This window comes from Mustela erminea, chromosome 7 (assembly GCF_009829155.1).
Source record: "Mustela erminea isolate mMusErm1 chromosome 7, mMusErm1.Pri, whole genome shotgun sequence".
Taxonomy (NCBI): Eukaryota; Metazoa; Chordata; class Mammalia; order Carnivora; family Mustelidae; genus Mustela; species Mustela erminea.
In genome coordinates this window covers 90661587-90686501 of record NC_045620.1, presented here as the reverse complement: position 1 = coordinate 90686501, position 24915 = coordinate 90661587, and the positions used below count along the sequence as shown (strand labels likewise).

At 37.6% G+C, this 24915-nt stretch overlaps 1 protein-coding gene across 3 annotated transcripts in view; it reads left to right on the top strand.

The window, feature by feature from the left end:
• Positions 1-24915, top strand: part of EXOC6B (exocyst complex component 6B) — a 615706-nt gene that overhangs the window by 51619 nt on the left and 539172 nt on the right. The window lies entirely within an intron of this gene.

Below are 24915 nucleotides of genomic sequence, written 5' to 3'. Positions count from 1 at the left end.
ATGTATATACACACATAATACATACACAGACTTTTTTTTTAAAGATTTTATTTATTTATTTGTTAGAGAGAGAGAGCGAGAGCAAACACAGGCAGACAGAGTGGCAGGCAGACAGAGTGGCAGGCAGAGTCAGAGGGAGAAGCAGGCTCCCTGCGGAGCAAGGAGCCCGATGTGGGACTTGATCCCAGGACGCTGGAATCATGACCTGAGCCAAAGGCAGCGGCTTAACCAACTGAGCCACCCAGGCATCCCAATACACAGACATTTTTATGGGCAGATAGAGAAATAGATGAGTGTGGGATTCTGTGTCAGTGTACTTACACCTTAATCACAGCTCTCTGACTTGGCAAACATCTGTGGCTCAGTTTCTTTTTATGTAAAATGAAAGTAATACTATTACCCAATATCGTGGGATGGTTTCATGTTAAGTAAGGTAATACATAAATAATGTTTAGAACAGTCCTTTATAAGTAGTAAACACTTAATAAGTATTATTATTGTTACTATTTTTAAAAGATTTTACTTTTTTAGTAATCTCTACACCCAGCGTGGGGCTTGAATTTACAGTCCTGAGACCAAGAGTCCTATGCTCTACTGACTGAGCCTGTCAGACACACCTGATTATTATTACTATAAATACTCTAATGTTTATATTATACTATGGACATAGACACTGTATATATTTATTGTGTTAGTATTTGAATAGGTGTCATGGATTTTGTATTCTGATTTTCTCACTAATCTGTTTTTTATATTACGTTTTGAACTTCAACTTTTTAGAAACCTCACAAACCTAAAGAAAATAAACTTTGAGTTTGCTGGTGATCTTAATTTTCCTCTGAAAATTGGCATTTTGGGAAAAACATTGCTTGAGTATGCTAGCTGTTAACTCAAAGGTGTAATGTGTTCAGAAGGAAGGTGAGATGACTAAAGGTGAATCTTAGTCATGATTTCCAGTTTTTGGCTTGAATATGTTGATTAGTGCAATTAGTATATCCCTTTCCTGAGTTCAAAAGATGACTGGCATGAACAGGCTAAAGATCAATGAGAGACTCTTTATTAGTATCAAAATGACAGTGTTTTTTGTTATTAATATGTTAATTCCTATTAACACACTGAAGGGTTGATTCTGTTTCTGTTGTAGATAGTACATTATTGTAGAGAAAGCAGTCTGCAGACTAGTGTTTGAGTACTAGTTTTTTAAACCTCTGAAGTAGAGATGACAATACTACTACTGTTACACTGTTTATCTCATAATTATCATATCATCTTGATGGATTGGCTGTTTTATCACTAATGTCCTTTTCTTTCTTTTGCAACTATTTTTATCTTCAGGTTTATTTTGTCTGAATTTAGCTTCTTCTGGTTTGTCCTGTTAATCTTTTGGTAAATGTGTGCATGGAATATCTTTTTCTGTCCTTTAGATTTCAACTTACTTGTTTCTCTGGATCTAAAATGAGTCTCTATTGGATCATGTTTTTTCTGTTTTGTTTTATTTTATTTTATTATTTTTTAAGGATTTATTTATTTCTTTGGGAGAGAGAGAGTGAGTGTGAGCGGGGTAGGGTCAGAGGGAAAGACAGAGAGAGAGAAGCAGACTCCCCACTGAGCATGGAGCCTGATCTAGGGCTCCATAAATCTGAGATTATGACCTTAGCTGAAACCTCGAGCTGGTTGGTTGCTGACTGAGTGACCCAGGTGCCCCTGTTTCATTTTGAATCCATTTCATCAATCTCTGCCTTTTAGTTTGAAAGAGAAGTCCATTTTTAATGATTGTCATTATTGATAAGGAAGGATTCACTTTTGCCATTTTGCTGTTTGTTTCATATGTCTTACATTTTTTCTGTTACTCAATCTGTATTATTCTTTTGTATTAGATAGGTGCTTTCTAGTTTTAATACCTTGATTCCATTCTCTTTTCTTTTTCTTTTTTTTTTAAGATTTTATTTATTTGACAGACAGAGATCACAGGTAGAGAGGCAGAGAGAGAGGAGGAAGCAGGCTCCCTGCTGAGCAGAGAGCCCAACATGGGGCTTGATCCCAGGACCCTGGAATCATGACCCGAGCCGAAGGCAGAGGCTTTAACCCACTGAGCCACCCAGGCGCCCCTCCATTCTCTTTTCTTTTACTAATATTTTACACTTATTTTCTTAGTGGTCACTCTTGAGGATTACAGTTAATATCTTAAATTATGGTGTTCTACCAACTTGAATTCAATAGTATATAAAAACTTTTATCCTACATAATTTCCTCCTGCCTTTCTATTGTCATAATTATGTCTTGATATATTATGTGCCCACCCAAACAGATTTTTTTACAGTTGTTTTTTAAATCAGATAGGAAAAAAGACAACTTACAAACCCAAAGTACATTAATACTGACTTTTATATTTACCCATGTAGTTAACCTTTACTGATTTTCTTTATTTTCTTGTGTGCATTTGAGTTACTATCGTTTTTTTTTTTTTTTTTATTTGAGTCTGAAGTATTCTTTTGAATTCCTTTTTTGTAGGGAAGTTTTACAAGTGATGGACTCTTTCAGTTTTTATTTTGCCAAGAATGTCTTAATTTCTGCTCAATTTTGAAGGATAATTTTGCCAGATAACTAATTCTTGGTTAACATTTTTCTCTTTTAATACTTTGAATATGTCATTTCACTACCTTCTGGCCTCTATGGTTTCTGATGAGAAATTGGCTGTTAATCTTACTGAGACATCGCAGTACATGACAAATCATGTTTCTTGCTACTTTCAAGATTCTTTTGATAGTTTTATTATAATGTGCTTTAATCTGGATCTCTTTTAAGTATACCCTATTTGGAGTTTGTTGATTTTTTAAAAAACATTTTATTTATTTATTTGACAGAGAGAGATCACAAGTAGGCAGAGAGGCAGGCAGAGAGAGAGAGAGAGAGAGAGAGAGAGAGAGAGGAGGAAGCAGGCTCTTCGCTAAGCGGAGAGCCTGATGTGGGACTCGATCCCAGGACCCTGAGATCATGACCTGAGCTGAAGGCAGAGGCTTATTAACCCATTGAGCCACCCAGTTGCCCCTGTTGATTTTTTTTGAATGCCTGTTTTCATGTCTTTCATCAAGTTTTGGGAATTTTTGTACATTATTTCTTCAAACAGTCTTTCTGTTCCTTTTTGTCTCTCCTTTCTTTCTGGGACTTTCATAGTATGTATGTTGGTATAACTGTCTTAGCTGTTTCATTTTTCTTTCTGCTCCTCAAAATGTTTTTTCTTTCTGTGCCTCAGACTGGATAATTTCAGTTGACCTGTCATCAAGTAGTTGATTATTTGTCTAATTAAATTTGCTATTAAACATATCTAGTAAATTTTTTATTTCAATTATTGCACTTTTCAACTCCAGAATTCCTTTTTTTTTTTTTTTTTTTTAGTTTTTATCTCATTATTGAGATTCTCTATTTGGTGAGATATTATTCTCATGGTTCCTTTAGGTCTTTGTGATTTCTTTTAGCTCTTTGAGCATATTTAAAATAGTTGATTGAAGTCTTTGGCTAGTAAATCCACAATCTTAGTTTCTTTAGGGACAGTTTTTTTTTTTTTAAAGATTTTATTTATTTATTTGAGAGAGAGACAGTGAGAGAGAACATGAACGAGGAGAAGGTCAGAGAGAGAAGCAGACTCCCCATGGAGCTGGGAGCCCCATGTGGGACTCGATCCCAGGACTCCAGGATCATGACCTGAGCCGAAGGCAGTTGTCCAACCAACTGAGCCACCCAGGCGCCCTAGGGACAGTTTTTATTATTTACTTTTTTCCTGCACATGGTCCATACTTTATTGTTTCTTTGCATGCCTCATAATTTTTTTGTTGAAAACCAGACAGTTTGAAAATCATCATGTGATAACCCTTTCCAGGGTTTGTTTTTGCTGCTTGTTGTACTTGTTTGTTTGAATTTTCAGAACTTTATTAAGTCTATATTATTTGCTGAGTGTGGCCACTGAAGCATCTGTTGCTTTATTTAGTGGTCAACTAATCATTTGATGGAGATGTTTTAGATGTTTTTTATTATATAAAACAGCTGTTTTAGCTGTTTTTTATTGATTAATCATTCTTGGTCCCAGCAAGCCTTTGATGAGTATCAGGAATTCTGAGAGAGTTGATTCTGACCATTGTTTTTTTTTTTTTTTTTACTTTCTTTCTTTCTTCCTTTTTTTTCTTTCTTGCTAAGATTTTATGTAGTTATTTGTTTAACAGAGAGAGAGTGCACATACAAACAGGGAGAGCAGCAGGCAGAAGGAGAGGGAGAAGCAGGTCCCCCGCTGAACAGAGAGCCTGACATAGGGCTCATCCCAGGACCCTGGGCTCATGACCTGAGCTGAAGGCAGATGCTTAACCAACTGAACCACCCAGGTCCCTTATTCTGACCATTCTTATGAGCTTATTCATTACCCTTGTGGAGGGATGGACTTTTGGAGTTTCTTACCCTGCCATTTTTGCCCCTGACTTGAGGAGCCACTCCTTTTGAGTAGTGAATAAGTATTTATTCACTCATTAAATACTTAATTGAGTCCCTGCTGAGTTCCATACTGCTGGGACTTGCTCATGCTCATATGCAGCATCCAAAATACTGAGCTTCCTTCCTGGCAAAGCCTGAGGGCAAGAGGAATAGGAAGCTAACTAACATTTATTGGTGCTGGTCAGCGCTATTATATAGTATCTGATTTTTTTTTTTCACAATTTTAGTGATCAAAGAAGTTGGGCATCTTTCTTATGTATATTGACTAGTTTTTATTTCTTCTACTATCAGTTGGAACCTCATAAACCTTTTCCAGGTTTTTCTACTGGGTTGTTTGCTTTTATTTACCGATTTGTAGGAATCTTTATATATGATGTATATTAACCTTTTATTATATGTTTTATAAATACATTTCTTCACTTTGTTTTTTGACTTTTATACAGAACTTTAACATACTCTTGTAGTAAAATCTAACAGTCTTTTCCCTTTGTGGCTTCTGAGTGTTATGTCTTGCTTAAAAGGGCCTTTCTTACACCAAAATGACAAAAACAGTATTCAGAATTTTCTTTAGATATATAATATTGATTTTTAAAAATTGATTTCTGTGAAGATCTTTGTAGATTCACATAATTGTAAGAAATAACAGAAAGATCCTATGTACTCTTTACCCAGTTTTCTGCCAGTAGTAACATTCTGTAAAACAGTAGTACAATATTACAACTAAGATGTCGACACGATACAATTCATCATTATTAGTCAGGCTTCTATGTCTACCATGAGGTCATCTGTGTATATGTATTTAGTTTTATACAGTCTTATCTTATGTAAGTTGGTATATTTAGCACCACAGTCAGTATATTGAACAGTTCCATCACCGTAAGGATCCCTTGAATTACCCTTTTATTATTACAGGCACCTCCCTGCTGCCCCAGCCTATTCCTAGTAACCACTAATCTCTCTCCATTTCTGAAGGTTTGTTGTTTCAAAATTGTTACATAAATGGAATCATACAGTATGTGTTCATTACCTTTTGGGATCAGACTCTCTTTTCACTCAGTGTAATTCTCTGGAGATTCATCCATGTAGTTCTGTGTATTAATAATTTATTCCTTTTTGTTGCTGAGTAGTATTCCATGATACAGTGTCACAGTTTAGCCACTCACTTGTTGGAAGGACATCTAGGCTTTTTCCAGTTTCTTAGCTGTGCTACAATATGAAATATATGTGGTTCAATACGAAATATATATTAAAGTTCTTTGTCTCTAGTTCCTGGCTCAGAGCTCCTAAGACTCTTGGAATTTCTTTTTTTTTTTTTTTTTTTTTTAAGATTTTATTTATTTGACAGACAGAGATCACAAGTAGGCCGAGAGGCAGGTGGAGAGAGAGGGGGAAGCAGGCTCCCTGCTGAGCAGAGAGCCCGATGCTACGCGGGGCTCCATCCCAGGACCCTGAGATCATGACCTGGGCCGAAGGCAGAGGCTTCACCCAGGCACCCCAACTCTTGGAATTTCTTGAGTTATAGGAGCATCTTTTGTTATTCCTAACCTCTTTCAACCATACCTCAATTTATGCTAAGTAAGTGACCCTTGGTGGGCTCTTAGATACCTTTAGGATGGTGGTTGGTCACCAGAGAGACCTATCCTTTGTTAGAGGGTTAGAGCTTTTAGCCCCATCCCCCAGCCCCTGGGGAGGGGAAAGAGGCTGGAGATGGAGTCCAATCACCAATAGTGATTTGATCAATCATAAAATTCCTTAAAGAAAGGATTGGTGAGCTTTTGAGTCAATGAACACATCAGAATGCTTGGGAAAGTGATGTGCCTGGAGAGGGCATGGAAGCTCCCTACACCCCTTTGCCCATGTTTGCTTTATAGATCTCTTGTATTTGGCTCTTCCTGAGGTATATCCTTTTTAATAATCCAGTAGTGGTAAGTGCTTTCCTGAGTTCTGTGAGTTGTTGTAGTGATTTATTAAAACTGACCTGGCAGAGAGGGGTATAGGAACCCCTGAATTTGTAGTTGTTCAGGCAGAAATGTGAGTAACTTGGGTGCCCTATGTGTGGCTGGTCTCTGAAGTGAGGGCATTCTTCCTCAACTTGTGGGGTCTGACATTTACCCCAGAAATTAGCGTCAGAATTGAATTGTCAGACATCCCATTGGTGTCAGAGAATAAGAATTGGTGTTGGTAAAGACAACACATATTTGGTGTCAAGAGGAGAAGGAACCTTTCCTGAGTATTTTGGATAAAGCTGCTGTGAACATTTGCATACAGATTTTTCTGTTTTGTTTTATTTTTTCAATGTAAGTGGTCATTTTTCTGGAATAAATACCCAGGAGTGCAGTTTTTGGATTTTATGGTAAGTGTATGTTTAAGTTTTTTAGGAAACTGCCAGACGGTTTTCCTGAGTGGCTGTAGTATTTTATACATTCCCACCAGTAACGCATAAGAAATTCAGTTTAACCAGTATTTGGAGATTTGGAGTTGTCCCTAATTTTTTTAGAGCCATTCTGAAGTACACTGATATTGTAATATTGTTTACCATGATTAGATTTTAAGTGCATCTTTATTATTGTGCTCTGTAGCACGACTGATTTATTTGCACATTTGTGTGGGATTTACTATTACTCCCTTTATATTTTCATAGATGTGGCCTGTTGCCCTCCTAAAGATTGCCAGTACTTAGAAAACTTTGCTTATGAGACTGGGTGGTGATATTAGTGAATGTAAGTTTTTGATATTATACAGTGAAATATATCAACATTTGGAAGACTTACAAAACCCAGTGAATCAGTATTTTTCAGATGACCAATGTCTGATGTTACAAAATCATATATGGGTAAAAGATTCATTCAGAGTGTAAGACCAGTGGATTCTGTTCTGAAACTCACAAGGTTTGTAAGATTGAGGCTGTATCATAAATTTGTGTATATATGTGTATATGTATATACACACAAATCATAAGTTTGTGTGTGTGTATGTGTGTGTGTGTGTGTGTGTATAACCTTTAAAATACATTGTAGTTTTTCCTTCTGTATACATGCAAGGGTTTTCTTCATATCCTGCAACCAAAGCCCTACATTGCAGTGAATTAAATGCAGAATCATAGAATCCAGATCTCACCTGTTAAGCTAGACATTAAAGAGATTTGCATGAATGTAAAATAAACTTTTCTATTTTTTATTTGTTTTGGACTATATAACTATCTCTCATAAAAAATATATATATTTAAAAACATTTTATTTTATTTCTTCAGTGTTCTAAGATTCATTGTTTATGCCCCACACCCAGTACTCCATGTAGTTCGTGCCCACCTTAACACCAACACCAGGCTCACCTAACCCCCCCACCCCCTTCAGAACCCTCAGTTTGTTTCTCAGAATCCACAGTCTCTCATGGTTCGTCTTCCCCTGCAATTTCCCCCAACGCACTTCTCCTCTCCATGTCCCAATGTCCTCCGTGTTATTCTTTATGCTCCACAAGTAAGTGAAACCATATGATAATCGATTTTCTCTGTTTGACTTATTTCACTCAGCATAATCTCCTGCAGTCCTGTCCATGTTGATACAAAATTTGGGTATTCATCCTTTCTGATGGAGGCATAAAAAAATGTTCTTTAACATGTGTAATGAGTTGTTAATTTTAAATGAATTAATATTTTGTACTTTCGGTTTGAATTTCTAATACAGCGTGTATATATATATATATATATTTTTTTTTTCCATGTAAACAAAATTTCTTTAGGGTACCTATTGTAGGGTACCAATTGTTAATAATGTAAAGGGGTTCTGTGTCTAAAAAGGTTGAGAACTGCTGGTTTAGATGAAAGGAAACTGAAGAGATATGACAACTGAATCTCATATAGGATTCTGGATTGGACACCCTCCAGAAAGAAATTGAAATTGCTCTAAAGAACATTATTGGGACAGTTGAAAAAATTGGAATATGGACTGTGGCATAGCTTATAATTATATCAATGTAAATTTCTTGAATTTGATAACTGCTATAGTTATAGGTAAGAGAAGAATACACATTGCGGTTTTAAGGGCACAATGTATGCGATGTAATGATTCAGAAAAACAAAAGATACATGTACATATATATAGGAAATATGATAAATGTAGCAAACTTACAGATTGATGAATTCTGAGTAAAGGCTGTATATATACAGGAGTTCTCTGTATACTCATGCAATGTAAAATTCTTTAAAGATAAAAATTTAAAAATTATGCAGTAATATAATGAATCTCTTAGAAGCAGATTTTACAGGTTAATCGGTGAGTATTTTATTGTGCTAGAGAATGACTAAAATATTTTGAGCAATTGGTACTCTGTTAAGTACTTTGCAATTTTTACCACTTTTCAGGGACACTCTTTGTACTCTGCTGCCCCCTAGTGATATTTATGCTCACCAGCAATTTACTCGCAAGTAAAACAACTTGGGAATTTAGAGTACTGTAGTCACTTAACAATAATTTATATGAAGTAAAAGAAGTGCCTTTTTTTTTCTTTTCTTAATTTTATTTTTATTTATTTGAGAGAGAGAGAGAGAGCATGAGAGGAGAGAGATCAGCCGAGCAGGGAGTCTGATGTGGGACTCAATCCCAGGACTCCAGGATCATGACCCAAGCCAAAGTCAGTCTTAACCAACTGAGCCACCCAGGCGCCCCCTCTTAATTTTATTTTTATTTTGTTTTTGTACAGGGGGCAGGGAGGAAGATACTACTGTGAAGCCATATCTCATGGTCTTTTTTTCTTTGAATTAAAAAAGGAATTGTATTTTTGAGGGTCCCTGGGAGGCTCAGTTGTTTGAGTGGCTGCCTTTGGCTCAGGTCATGATCCTGCCATTCTGGGATTGAGCTCTGACTCCCTGCTCGGCGGAGGGTCTGCTTCTCCCTCAGCCCCTCACCCCGCTCGTGCTTTGTCAGATAAATAAAATCTTAAAAAAAAAAAAAGAAATTGTATTTTTGTTCCTGTGGTTCCTTTGTATTGTATTCTTAGTGCCCTCTTTTTTCCACCTCTATTTTTAAGATAGTATTTATTCACTGTATTTTATTCTTCTTTCTCTTTTCTTTTACCATTAAATACTAGTCAATAATGTTACTGTAGTGTTTTACTTTATAGTCTGGTATGCTTAGAATTCTGCTAGTCTATAATCTCTTATTTGCAGTTAAAAATCCAAAGGCCCAGTAAACCATTTGTTGTCAAAATTGTCTAAATTCAGTTGGCAACAAAACCTGACAGGTGTTGATCTGAGATAGTGATAGTCTTTGTACTTACCTTTGTGTAACTATTCCGGTGTTTTGCTGCAGCAATATTAATGTGATAGGTTAGAGAATGCTTCTTAAGACCTCACTGGGATGTTATAAAATGCCCAGTATTTACTTTTTAAAATCTGAAAAATTCTAAATTATGAAACATTTCTGTTGCAATGATCTTTAAGTTAGGGATTGTAGACCTGTGCCTGATTTCCTTGGCTTTGACTCCTAGTTATTAGGTATGAAGCAGTCTAGCAGCTTATGCTACTTTCTGTCTTTATTTTTTTTGTTTTTATTAGTTGTATAAATTTGTTTTTTTTTTTTTTTTTTATAAATATTTTTATTTATTTGTTATATATATAGAGAGAGATACAGAGTGCAAGCACAGGCAGACAGAGTGGCAGGCTAGAGGCAGAGGGAGAAGCAGGCTCCCTGCGGAGCAAGGAGCCCGATGTGGGACTCGATCCCAGGACGCTGGGATCATGACCTGAGCCGAAGGCAGCCGCTTAACCAACTGAGCCACCCAGGCGTCCCTGTTTTTTTTTTTTTTAAAGATTCTATTTATCTATTTGAGAGAGAGAGAGAGAGACAGCAAATGTGGGGAGGATGGGCAGAGGGAGAGGGAAGAAGAGTCTTAAGCAGACTCTATGCTGAGGGCAGAGCCAGATGTGGGGCTCAAACTCAAGACTCTTGAGATCATGACCTGAGCTGAAATGTAGATGCTTATGAAATGCTGAAATGTTGATGCTTAACCGACTGTACTACCCAGATGTCCCATTAGTTGTATAATTTTTACATGCTGTGTTCCATCACTGTTAATCTGATACTGTTTTTGTCTTCAAGTTACAGTTAAATATGTTCATCCAGTATTGCCAGCCTTTTTGGTTCAAGTTTCTCCTGTCATTTAGTTTGTTTGGAGTTCCTTCTCTAGTAGTTGTCTTAATTAGGATTTGTGTGAACAAATTTTTCAGTTAATTATATATTCAGAATGACTGCTCTGTATATAGACTTTATACTCAAAAGAGAGCTTGGTTGAGCTGAAAAATCTTGGATTTTCTTTTCTTGATAATAGAATCCCCCCTTCATTGGTTCCTTTTTATTTTATTTACTTATTTATTTAAAATATTTATTTATTTGACAGAGAGATAGAGCACAATTAGGCAGAGCGGCAGGCAGAGGGAGAGGGAGAAGCAGGCTTTCCACTGAGCAGAAAGCCTGATGTGGGGCTCGATCCCAGGACCCTGGGATCATGACCTGAGCTGAAGGCAGAGGCATTAACCCACTGAGCCACCCAGGGACCCCTTTATTTATTTTTTTAAAGATTTTTATTTATGTATTTGACAGAGAGCGAGAGATCACAAGTAGGCAGAGAGGCAGGCAGAGAGAGGGGGGAAGCAGGCTCCCCGCTGAGCAGAGAGCCCGATGTAGGGCTCGATCCAGGACCCCGAGATCACGACCTGAGCCGAAGGTGCAGAGGATTAACCCACTGAGCCACCCAGGCGCCCCCATTGGTTCCTTTTTAATCATTAGGAATTACTCTAAGGATCACAACATGCATCTTTGACTCATAGAGTGTAATATAAATTATGACTTTGATTACTTCCTTGACACTCCAGGTTACTTCCTTGACACTTGACACTTCCTTGACACTTAGAACACTTTGTTTTCATTTATTCTCTCCTACCTCTTAAGCTATTGCTGTCATGGATTTGATTTTACGTGTCATTTAGTGCCCATAAGACATTATCCTTATTATTGTGTAGAGTCAGCATTCATTAATGTTTACCCTTTTTGGCTGATTTTCATTTCTTCCACCATTGTGTGCTTCATTCTGAGATTACTTTATTTTTGCATGGAGAACTCTCTTTAACATTTCTTTTAGCCCAAGCTTCCTAGTGACATTTTTCTTGTTTTTGCTTGTTTGTATGAAAAGTTTGTATGAAAAAGGTAAAAATTACCTTAATTTTTTTGAAATTGTGGTAAAACATATGTAACATAAAATTTCTCATTTTAAGCATTTTCAAATGTACAGTTTAATGGCATTCATTGTCTATACATTGTTGTACGGCCATCACCGTCATCCATCTCCAGAACTTTCCTAATGTTCCCTAAACTGTACACATTAAACAATGACCAGTCCTCCCTCACCGCTGCCCCTGGCAGCCATCAGTCTACTTTCTGTCTCTATGAATCTGACTATTCTGGGTACTTCCTACAAGTGGAATCATACAGTATTTGTTCTTTTGTGGCTGTTTTCTTATAGCGTAATGTCTTCAAGGTTCATCTATGTTGTAACATATGCCAGAATTTCTTTCCTTTTTAAAGCTGAATAATATTTTATCATATATGTACCTCATTTTGTTTATCCAGTCTTCTGTGGGTGAAGTCTTGGGTTGCTTCTTCCTTTTGGCTCCTGTGAATAATGCTTCTATGAACATAGCTGTAGAAATAATTCTTAGAGTCCCAGCTTTCAGTTGTATACATACCCACAAATGTAATTGTTGGATCACATGGTAATTTCATTTTTGTTTTTTTTAAGGAACTGCCAAGGTATCATTCAATTGTTGTTTGACAATTTTTTTTTTCTGTTTAAAAGTTAGCTCTTTTTTTTTTTTTTAAAGATTTTATTTATTTATTTGACAGGCAGAGATCACAAATAGGCAGAGACGCAGGCAGAGAGAGGAGGAAGCAGGCTCCCTGCTGAGCAGAGAGCCCGATGTGGGGCCCGATCCCAGGACCCTGGGATCATGACCTGAGCTGAAGGCAGAGGCTTTAACCCACTGAGCCACCCAGGTGCCCCTAAAAGTTAGCTCTTAATATTAGTGTTGTTCCTTTAATATTTTCTCCTTTGTTTTTGGTTTTCTGCAGTCTTTTTTTTTTTAAAGATTTTATTTATTTATTTGACAGAGAGAGATCACAGTAGGCAGAGAGGCAGGCAGAGAGAGAGGAAGGGAAGCAGGCCCCCTGCTGAGCAGAGAGCCCGATGCGGGACTCGATCCCAGGACCCTGAGATCATGACCTGAGCCGAAGGCAGCGGCTTAACCCACTGAGCCACCCAGGTGCCCGGTTTTCTGCAGTCTTACTATGATGTGTTTAGGTATAGTTTTCTTTGTATTCATCATGCTTGCCGTGTGTAGGGCTTGAAACAATGGAGTGATGTCTTTAATTAGTTTTGTGAAATAGTGAACTAGGATATCTTCAGATATGTTTCTGCCCTATTACAGAAAGGTGAAACTCAGTTCATGGGAGTCACAAATTTAGAAGTAATATCACTAAGATGTTATTTGCTTCTTTTACTCACTTTGCAGAAAATATAATATAGTATCCCAGAGGCTACATGATATATGAAGATAAATTATTTTAATGGCTGATATTGTGATACTGTTTATGTATTCTTATAGTTAAATTCTTTTTTTCATTTTAGGGTGCCTGTGTTAAGCATCAGACTTTGGCTCAGGTCATGATCTCAGGGTCCTTGGATAGAGCTCCCAGTCCGACTCCATGCTCAGCAGGAATCTGCTTGTCTTCTCTCCCTTCCCCCACTCATGCTGTCTCTGTCTCTCTCTCTCTCAAATAAATAAAATGTGTTAAAAAAAAAGTCTTTTTTAGTTGTAATTTTTTTCCATTTTATTTCTTTTTTTTTTTTTTTTTTTAAAGATTTTATTTATTTATTTGACAGAGAGAGATCACAAGTAGGCAGAGAAGCAGGCAGAGAGAGAGAGAGAGGAGGAAGCAGGCTCCCCGCTGAGCAGAGAGCCCGATGCGGGACTCGATCCCAGGACCCTGAGATCATGACCCGAGCCGAAGGCAGTGGCTTAACCCACTGAGCCACCCAGGCGCCCCTCCATTTTATTTCTTTTCAGTGTTCCAAAATTCATTGTTTAGCCACCACACCGAGTGCTCCATGCAATACTTGCCCTCCACAATACCCACCACCAGGCTCACCCAACCCCCCCATCCCCCTCCCCTCCAAAATCCTTATTTTAGCTTGTTTCTCAGAGTCCACAGTCTCTCATGGTTTGCCTCCCCCAATTAAAAAAAAAAAGATTTTATTTATTTATTTGACAGATAGAGAAAGCACAAGTAAGCAGAGCAGCAGGCAGAGGGAGAGAGAGAAGCATGCCTTCTGCTGAGCAGGTAGCCTGAGGCACGGCTCCATCCCAGAACCCTGGGATCATGACCTGAGCCAAGGCAGACACTTAATGACTGAGCCACCCAGGCGCCCCCGATCTGGAGATTTTCTGTTGATTTGTCTTCATTTATCCTCTCTTGCTGATAAACCACCTATGCAGTTCTTAATTTTAAAAATCATAGTTTTTCCTTCTGAAATTATTTCCCTCAATTTTTTTTTTTAAAGATTTTATTTATTTATTTGACAGAGATCACAAGCAGGCAGAGAGGCAGGCAGAGAGAGGGAGGAAAGCAGGCTCCTCACTGAGCAGAGAGCCCGATGCGGGGCTCGATCCCAGGACTCTGGGACCAAGACCTGAGCCGAAGGCAGAGGCTTTAATCCACTGAGCCACCCAGGCACCCCCCTCAATTTTTAAATAATATAGATTTTAAGGCTCTGGTGAAATTTTCTATCTTATCAATTTTGTTAATCTTTTCTCTTTTTTTCTTATTATTAATCATAACCATTTTAAAATCCTCTCATGATAATGTCAGTATCTGGGTCATCAATGGATCTTGACTTTCAGTCATGTGATCTTCTCTTTTGGCATGCCTGGTGATTTTGGACTGAATGGGGATAAAAAAATTTTGGAGGTTCTGGATAACCTTTTCTTCTCTAAGAAGAGGTTTACTCCTCCCTCTTTGTAAGGCAGATAGAGCGGCAGTGACCTTCCTAGTCCAGTCAGAGCTTGCTAAATCCAGGGTTGGGCTTTGGTAAGGCTGTGGCCATCTCTGGTTCAGTACTGCCTTGGTATATCACATCTCTCACAGAGAGCCTTGGGGTGGTGATTAGGGCCCCCTCTTTCAGGTGGATTAAGATCTAATCTTTATTTTCTCCATACCTCAAAACTACCTAACTCCCTGTCCTGTGTTTTCTTGTCGTGTTAGCCTTTTGCCCCGTGTAGCTTAAGAATTCAGCAAGTGTGCTCCGGGAAGCACAGAATAGTGTTGTTTTCTTCCCATTTTTCCTCTCCAGGATCTTTATCTCTTAAGTCTCTAATTTATGTCACTTCAGCTCTACAAAAACTGTTGAAAACTGATTTCTGTACCTCTTAGTCAGGGCCTTCTGCTCAGTTTTTTCACTGAAAACTTAGCTTCTTCACTTGTGCACAGATTGAGCAAATGCCTTGAGGGGAAAAAGTGACTAGAGAATGTTGGCTCAGCTCTTCTTAATTTTCCCCTGGTTTCCCAGCATTTTGTTTCTTTAATTTCCGATTACCTTAGTGTGTAAGTATATTGAGAAGAGAGGGAGAGAAATCATATGGAATGAGGTGAGTTTGATCTGATTATAGCAGAAAGAAGATGATACATAAAACTGAAAAAAAGAAAGCAGCAGTATTATCATAGTTTTTACAGATATGGGCTTACCTCCAGAAAATTAAAACCAGAAACATTTAGGACCATTTAAAGTGCTTTTTGTTTTTTGTTTTTTTTTCCTGGAAAATTAGAATAGAAGTCCAAGAAGCTTAACGATCTTTAAGCAGGATAAACATAAGCAACAAAACTACACCAAAGCACTTCACAAAGGAATGACAACAATAGCTGAAAAGATGGGAAGGGGAAAGTGGAGGTGTACTCAGTTAAAAAGAAAGCAGGAAAGAGGAAACCATTATATAATATAATTACCTATTTGACTTATATCTATTATCTTGCTATTTATTTTTCATTTACCTCATTTTTTGGTCCCCCTTTTCTCTTTCCTTACTTTCTTCAACTGCATGAGATCAACCAAATATATTTTAGGATTCTGATGTACTGCATTATTGGCTTATTAGGCATACCTTTTTATTTATTTATTTATTTAGTTAGTTATTCGTTTATTCATTTATTTATGTGTTTGCTATAGGGGTTACAATATGCATCTTTAACATCATCACAGTTGCCATGGCTTGAATATTTTGTGTCCCTTTAATATTCCTATGTTAATATTCCTAACCCTCAGTGTGATGGTGATAGGAGGTGGAGCCTTTGGGAGGTGGTTAGATCAGGAAGATGGAGCCCTCATGAATGGGATTTGTGCCCCTGTAAGAAGAGACATGAGAGCTTGGTCTTTCTCTCTGCTCTCTGCAGTGTGAGGATACAATGAGAAGATGGCTGTCTGGCAAACCAGGAAGTGAACCCTTACCCAGCCCTGGATTTGCCAGTGTCTTGATCTTGGGCTTCTTAGTTTCCTGAACTGTGAAAAAGAAATGTTGTTTAAGCCATTCAGTCCATGGGTGCCTGGGTGGCTCAGTTGGTTAAGTGGCTGACTTTGGCTCTGGTCATGATTCTGGAGTCCCAGGATCGAGTTCCGCATCCTGCTCATCAGGGAGTCTGCTTCTCCCTCTCTCTCTCTCTCCCGTCTTGTGCTCCCTCCCTCCCTCTCATTCTCTCTCTCTCTCTCAAATAAATAAATAAAATCTTTAAAAAAAATAGCCATCCAGTCCATGATAATTTGTTATAGCAGCCTGATTTGATTAGCCAACAGCCTACCTTCAAATGATATCTTGCCTATTCACGTGTAACATTAAGATCCTTTCAACAGTGTATTTTCATTTACCCCAATGACCTTGAGTTACTGCTAACATATATTTTACTTCTACATATGTTACAAATTCTACAATTCATTGCTAATTATTTTTGGTTTAAATATTGTTAAAGGAAGTTAAAAATGATAAAAATTTTTATTCCTGTGCTCTTTATTCCTTTGTGTGGATCCATATTTTGATCTGATTTCATTTTCTTTTTGCTTCAAGAGCTTCCTTTAATATTTCTTATAGTGCCAGTCTGCTGGCAATATATTCTCTCAGGTTTTATTTGTCTAAAAAAAATCTTTATTTGTCCTTTGATTTTGAAGAATATGTTTGCTGCATAGAGAAGTCAAGGTCTACAGTTTCTCCTTTGGCACTTTAAGAATATCTCTCCATTGTCTGCTTGCTTACATAATTTGGATGACAAGTCTGCAGTAATTTTATTTTGTTTCTTTGTGTGTAATTTGCCCTGTTTCCTCCTCTGTTTGCTTTTAAGGCTTCTTTTCCCTCTATTACTGATTTTCAGCAACTCCAAGAATCTTTTTCTGATTAGTTTATTTTGACACTGAACATTTTTTACATTATTATAATGCAAAGTCTATAGATTTAAATGTGCAGATTTAATGATTACATTAATTTCTGTACAGGTTTATAATTGCCTTTGTATTTCCTTCTGTCTTTCCTTACTAATTACAGTATGAGTTCCCTCAAAGGTAAACATTTTTGTCTTTTTCTTTTTAGTAAATTCTCAGTAAATATTTATTAAACGAACCTATGATGGAAAAATGTCTAACCTACATAATGTAGCATTGGTTTCTATTTAACTTGCTATGGTAATTTTATTCTATTATTTAATAGTCAGGTTTCTTCTGTCCTTTAAAAGTTTATTTCTTTCAGTTTAGTGTTTCTTGAACATTGAAAAAAATTGTCCCCATTTTTCCTTATGAAATAAATAATGAAGTTACTCTGTAGATTGGAGACATAGAATGTAATAGTAATATTCATAACTTTGGGGTAGTAAGCCAAACGTAACTCTGTATTGGTGAGCAGTCTTTGTTTTTTTTTTTTTTTAGTGATGTTGGGGCCATATTGGATCCTTATTTTGTTGACTTCAGAGTTAACCTGTATAGGATAGCAGATTCTTTAAGAAATTATAAGATCCAGACCAGATTGATTGGTAACAGATAATTGATAATAGATGAATGGTGAAAATATGCACTAGACCACTAGACTAGGGAAATGGCTAACAAATTTTAATTTGTTAGGCAATTTACTTTTCCCACGGTTACTCATTATAATTCCTTAATTCCTTTTTATTGAACCAATCTTGTAGTTTTAGTAACCTCTCTTTTCAGAAACATGTTTCTTAACACGTTAAGCTAGTCTTTGCCCAACCTTTATTTTATGCTTTCAGTTTTGGTATCACTCATTCTGTTAAATTTTAATTTGATTGTTTTAGGGCCATTTTTCCAAATGAATCTACGTAGATCAAGGTTGTTTCAGATTTTATTTTTATCTTTCAGGTATTAAAAATCATTGTAATATCATTTATGTAGTTGGGCATGTATTTGGTTGCATGGTTTAGGTATAAAGTATAATTATTAACTGGAATAGACACTAAGATGACTTCGTGTAGAGACAGTTAATGGCAAGTGAGATCTTAATCAAAGACCATGACCATCACCAAACTAACCCTGTTTTGGAACACAGAAGGCCATGTGGCAAGGCTAGTTGTGATATGCCAGGGCATTGTTTTGGAAGTCTGAACCAGATCATTGATTCTGGATGCTAACATTTGAAAATGATTTCTTGATAGAGAATATGTGACCTTGGAATTATGAATTTTCTTAGAATTTCTTTTCAAGGGAAGATGCATATGAGAGGGAGGGTAAACAAAATATTTTGTTTATAATTTGCTGTAAAGATGATTTATTACAGTTTAATATTAAACAGCTCAGAGGGCCTAAAATTTATCTCACTTGGTGTTCTAATTGGTGTTTCTCTCTGACACATGGTGTGAATCAACTGTCCTTCCAACTTGAAAGAGCAGAGAGCTCTCTGACGCAACTCCTTTGTTCTGGGGAATTGTTTCCACTGTGCCTTCAAAAGGGAGGGACATTAAAAGCTTTGGCTCATGACAAGTGTTCTCCAAGTTGGACGCAGTTGGGGGGCTGAATGTTGGCTAAAGGAAGTGGTGTTGGGGACCTCTTCTATAACCTGGACTTTTTTTTTTTTTTTTTAAGACCGAACATTAACTTTTTCAGGCTTTCTACCTGACTCTCTGTGATTAATGGTCTCTTGTTCCCCCTTAACATGGAACCAGATAATCTCACAGTTTTATATGTTGGTGTTTTCTAGGGATCTCCTGTCTTAGCTCTTAGAGTTGCTTCAGTTTCTGCCCTTCTCCATAGCAGAGTTTTCTTTTGTGAAAATATTTATGTACCCATATAACAAAGGGAAACGTGGAAATGGAAGGTGGAATGACAAAATCATTATCTTGAAAGATCTCAGAAGACTGGAAAAGTAGACTATACTTGTAATAGGCAGTAAGTTGTAGGTTTAGGATATCAACTGAGTGAGGATAGCAATATATACAAGTAAGTTGAAAGATTTTATGTGACTTTGAGCTCATATTGTGGCATGATATAACTGCCCAAACTGTTAAAGCATTATTGTTAGACTATTTTAATAGAAGGTGAGTAAAAAAGTTAAAGAAGAGGTGTCTTTTTTTTTCTTAGCTTGACCACGCTTGATTTTAAAATTGCTCATATTTATAGCATGCTTTCTGTGTGCCAGTCTTTGTTTTGAATGCTTTACTTCTATTATGCCATTTAATCTTCACACAACTGTGTGAAGTGGATTGCTATTATTATTTGCATTTTACAGATGTGAAAACTTAAATATAGAGAAGTTTAATAACTTGCCCAGGGTCACACAATTAATAGGTAGCAGAACCAAACTTGAATCCAGGAAGTCTTGGCTTTGAAGCCTGTGCTCTTGACCATTGTCCCATACTGCCTGTTTTATTACACTTTAAGAAGAATGTTGACTATTGGAATGTGTCCAGAGGGTAAAAACCTGAATTGAAAGGCTGTTTATATGTGGAATAGTTGAATAATTTGAGATTGTTTAGTCTGGAGAAGGGAAGGGAGGGATCAAGACCTTCTTCTCAGTGGTCCTTTGAGGGCAAAAATAAGATAGATGGTGAAAATTATAGGAAGGCAGATTTTATTTTTGAATAAGAACTTTGCAACAGCCATTGAAATGGGAACAGTTGCCTCATAATGAACCTTCTTTTACCACAGATGTTTCAGCAAAAGCTGGAGAAGTTTGTGATTAAGATATCTAGAAAAAAATTGAACTCGTGTCTGTGAATTTGTATTGGATCATCTCTGAAATTCCCTTTTCCTGAACATTTTTATTTTAAAGATCTTTAAAATGGGATAGACTGTAATGTTCTTAAACAGATTCTTTTATGGAAAAAGCACACAGCATTGATCTCTAATGGAAACTTAGTAATAGATCAGAGGTTCCATAATAACCAGTGAGGCTCTCCTCTTCCCCTCCCATTTGAAGGCTCACGAAAGAACATTAATTGGCTGGCCTCACGGTTGAAATAGAAGGGCTCTAGGAAACTGCTACATCAGTTTTCTTTCTTTCTTTTTAAATAAGATTTTATTTATTTATTTGACAGGGGGGCGGGTAGTGGGAGGGAGAGAATAGCAGAGGGAGAGGCAGATTCCCCGCTGAGTAAGGAGCTTGATGCAGGGCTTGATCCTAGGACCCCAGGATCATGATCTGAGCCGAAGACGGACACTTAACTGACTGAGCCACACAGGAGCTCCATATATCAATTTTCAAATTGAGAATTTCAGGGGATTATATATAGGGATCATACATATTTATGTTTTAAATACATTTTGAGATTCTGATCACAAGAAGAGAAGGTCAGAATATAGAAAAGCTACTGAATTTTAAAAATTCTGACCAGTGGTGATTCCTTCTTAGGTTTGTAGGGGATAGACTATGAGAAGAAATTCTCATTCTATTTTTTTTTACATGTATTTGATTTTTGGATAATTATTAAACATTAAACCCCAGGTTACCCTGAAGTGATTGTTTTTCTTTGGTTTTATTTCAGTTAACATTTTATTGAACGTTTATCTATAAGGAACTAGGTGCTATTGTAGACTTTTAAAGATACATTTCCTTTTTTTCAATGATAAAAGCAATACATGTTTATTTAAAGAAAATTTGAAGTTACAGAAAAATAGAAGGAAAAAAGTCACAATTGCATTATCCACACTTTGCCATTTGTATTATTTTGGTGTGTTTATGTTCACCTCCCCCTGCCCTCATCCTCTGTCTCATCTTCCACTTTTTCCCTCTCATCCTTTTCCTTTCATCTGATCCTTGATGTAATTGTGGCTCCTGGGGAAGGTGAGTATTTCTGTGTATGGGCAGTGTCAGAAAGTTTGCTTCTTGTGTGAAATAATGGTAAGGCTTACTCCAGTAGGGTTATCTTTGAGAATAAGTGAATTAGTTATGCAGAATGTTCAACAGAGAGCTTGGATATATCTTTAAAATGCTTATTTTTACTATTATAGTTTTGAGCTGGATTTATCCTTTTAATGTATGGATGATGTCGGTATAGTAAGATTTTCTAGATTCCATTGCTGGGTGGTTGAATGATTGGCCCCAAATTTCCTTGCTTTTCTTCTGAATTGGTACTATAAGTAACTTTCCTCTGATGTTCTTGAGCCATCCTTACAAACTCGGACATAGACCTCAGACGTATTTCAGAACCACGATCAGGTATAAATTGTCTTAGCCTTCCTACATGATATGTGGTGGGATTTCTCTGTATACCCCTATGATAATCGTTTAAAAGAACACTTAATCCAGGTTGAAATGATGAAAAATGGCTAAATAACAGGACATTTAGCATTGTCCTTTGTTCAGGTCCCCATGACTGTACATTATAGTGTCTTGTCTTGGTGTGAGATCGAGGTTTATTATTATGATACAGAGTTCGTGACTACTTTTATGTTTTCCAAAGTACAAATCTTTAACAGACTGTACCCCACTCTCCCCCTTTAAAAAAAAAAAAAAAGACTTTGCCATCAAATTTTTTCTCTCCTTTGAGAGTTCAGTTGGTAATTTGGAGCATATAACCATGATGTTTGGGAGTTATCTAACTCTTTCCATTGTTGTAGCCCGATTGTCCATGGTTTAATCATCAGCAGTTAAGAAGGAAAGCAAAAAATGGCTCCAGGCTGCACAGTACCATAAAAAATTTCCACCTGGAAGCAATTTTTTCCAAAAGCCCTTAGGGATGCTGTCACCCTCCCCCTTCTGCTGGCAACAAGGGCCAGAAACACCAGTTCCCTTCAGAGTCTTGTTGCTGTTTAATCATCTTTCTCCTAGCTTCCAGAGAAGGTTAGAGGAGAGCTGGGGAAATAACAAATTATTCCCAGACACTTCTACAGTAGATTTCCTTGAGCTCTCTAAGTTCCTTCTTTTCTTCCTTCATTTCCTTCTTTTCCTCTTTTGCATTTTAACTGAAGGTCCAAGTTATTGCGCTGCTAGAACTTGAACTTACTTTTTGAGTAAGAATGTTTACTTTTTATTCTAGTGCTTGTCTTTGGAGAAAGCTTAAACGTTGAAACATTTTTCAGGCACTGCTTTAGACCCTTTGTCACTTCCTAGTGCCTTCTCCCTGGGGTACAGGCGTTGTTCCAGGGGTAAACCCTCAAGGAACACAAGGTCCTGTAGGGAAAATAGTCATTATGATGTAGAGTGCTTGGTATTGGGGTACCCTCTCAAAAATATGAACAAATAGACATCCCAAAATCGAAGAGTATTGAGTCAGCTTTCTATCTGTGAATGCCCTTAGTGGTGGTGCCCATTCATTTCTAGAATAATATGAGGCATTTGTTGAAGAACTTGAAGGCAAAGCAGGATGAGAGTAATTCTGGTGAAATTTACCTCAAACCACACATAGTTCCATAGATTCAGGGCCAGTTTACATTGACACGGTGTCCAAATGAGGGCAAGGTGGTCAGTGTGGGTGCTGTGGCTGTTAAGGTTTACTGCTTATTCTGTATCGATTGTTGACCAGGGACAGGGCTGGGTGCTTCAATGGATTTTGCTTCTTCATTTTTAAAAATAGATTTTTAAGTGTTTTCCTTGATAAACTGGACTGTTACAGGCTGCAGTGGATTTTTAGAATAGTTGAAATTGGCTTCTTGCAGGAAAAGATGCCTAATGCCAGCCTATCAGTAAGTAGGAGAAAGGTAAAATCTACAGGATGCATCTTCAGTCCCAGTGCTCACCATCAGGAGTCATTGACCCCAAAGCTTAAATACTCTCAGGTTTTACCAAATTTCTTAGGTTCTACTTAGTTGGTAAGGAAGGAAGCTTCTATACCAGGTCATGGGAGTTGTAGTAAGGAGGGAGGTTTTACAGAAGTGAATTTTGAGCAAGTCTTGAAGGATGCTTGCCATCTAAAGTGACAGTAAGAAGATTGTGGGCAGAGAGAGTACTGAGTACACTCAGGGAACTTCAAGTGGAGTTGTAGAGAGAATGCAGAGGGTGTTCAGAGAAGTCTGCACTTGGAGAGGGCCTATGTATTATGTTGGGGACTTTGACTTGATCCTGAGGCAGGACTTAATTCTAAAAGGGGGAGTGTGTGTGTTTCATGATCATATTTCATTTTATTTCTTTTTATTTTATTTTACTCTTTTAGATGTGGGGAGGGGCAAAGGGAGAAAGAATCTTAATCATGCTCCACACCCAGTACGGAGCCTGACATTGGGCTTGATCTCACAAGCCGGAGATTATGACCTGAGTAGAAATCAAGTGTCTGATGCTTAACTAACTGAGCCACCCCACAATCATACTCCATTAAAGAAGATTACTGTGAAAGAAGTATCAAACAAGGATTGTTAGGGAAATATGGAGGGGGATGAAACAGATATTAAGAGAAGTAAGACATGAGCCAGGGCAGTGGCAGGGGAGGATAGGGAGGAAGAACAGCATGGAAGAGAGATTGTGGAATCAGAATTAGTTGGTCTTGGTGATTGATGAGCTGGAGAGAGGCGTGAGGTGGAGTGAGGAGTCAAGGTTAACTTACATATTTCTAACTTGGGCACTTTCAACTGAGGTGGTGAATATAGGAGGGAATTGGAGGCTTGGATGGCAGGCCAATGATTTCAGCTTTTGACATGCACAGTTTTGAGATGTTTTTGAGAATGAATGGTGCTTGGATATTTGGGCTTATAGGATTTGACAGGATATGCCCTGGCTTTACTGATTCGGGAGCCAAAGATGGTTAATTAATAGTAAAAACTGAAGTATTTGTGACACTTCTGAGCATGTATACATGAGAGTGAGAGGAGATGAAGGCCAAACAAGCGTTGAGAGCCAGAAGGAAGGAGGATTGGGGGAGACCGAGAAGGGGAATGTCATGGAAGCCCTGGGAATAGATACTTCAGGAGAGGACATGGTCAGTGGTGGCGCATACAAAAGAGGAGTCAAGTAAATGATGAGCTGAAGAGTGAGTATTTGATTTGACAGTTAGGCTTTTATTTTTTTTATTTTTATTATTATTATTATTATTATTTTTAAAAGATTCATTTATTTATTTGACAGACAGAGATCACAAGTAGGCAGGAAGGCAGGCAGAGAGAGAGAGGAAAGCAGGCTCCCTGCTGAACAGAAGCCTGATGCAGGGCTTGATCCCAGGACCCTGGGATCATGACCTGAGCCGAAGGTAGAGGCTTTAACCCACTGAGCCACCCAGGTGCCCCAGGCTTTTATTTTTTTAATTAATTTATTTTTTAAAGATTTTAGTTATGTATTTGAGAGAGAGAGAGCATGAGTGCATTAGCAGGAGGGAGGGGCAGTGGGAGAGGGAGAAGCAGACTACCTGTTGAGCAGGGAGTGTGATGTGGGCCTTGATCCTAGGACCCCGAGATCATGACCCGAGCCAAAGGCAGATGCTTAACTGACTGTGCTACCCAGGCACCCCTAAAATAAATTCTTAATTTCAGATCTTTCAGACCACAACAGTAGTATTAATAGTATGATTTTGGGCTTCCCTTCTTTGAAAAGGCCATCTTGTGATTTCCCCCTTTCCCTACCCAAGGTCGAGTCCCAGACAGGTAGGTTTCCTTTTGGCTTCCCTTTATGAACCTACTGATTCCTTTAATTTTTATGGGTAAGAGTTTTTCTGCCTTTCTTTCATTAAGGGTATAGCCTATGGGTATCTTGGCTTTTTTCATTTGGAGGCCTCTGGGTTTTCACCTTTTGTGGGTTTCTTTTTCTGTATATGGCTATCAAATAGAAGCATTAGGTTATAGGGGATTGGTAGAATCTAGATTCCTGTTCCAGTTTTGCTTTAGCCTCTGGAAATTTTTCTCATTTTACCTTTTCCTTAGCCATGCACTAAAAAAGATTTAGAAACTTAATCCCAGCAGTTTTGGGAGTTTAGGAGTAGAAAG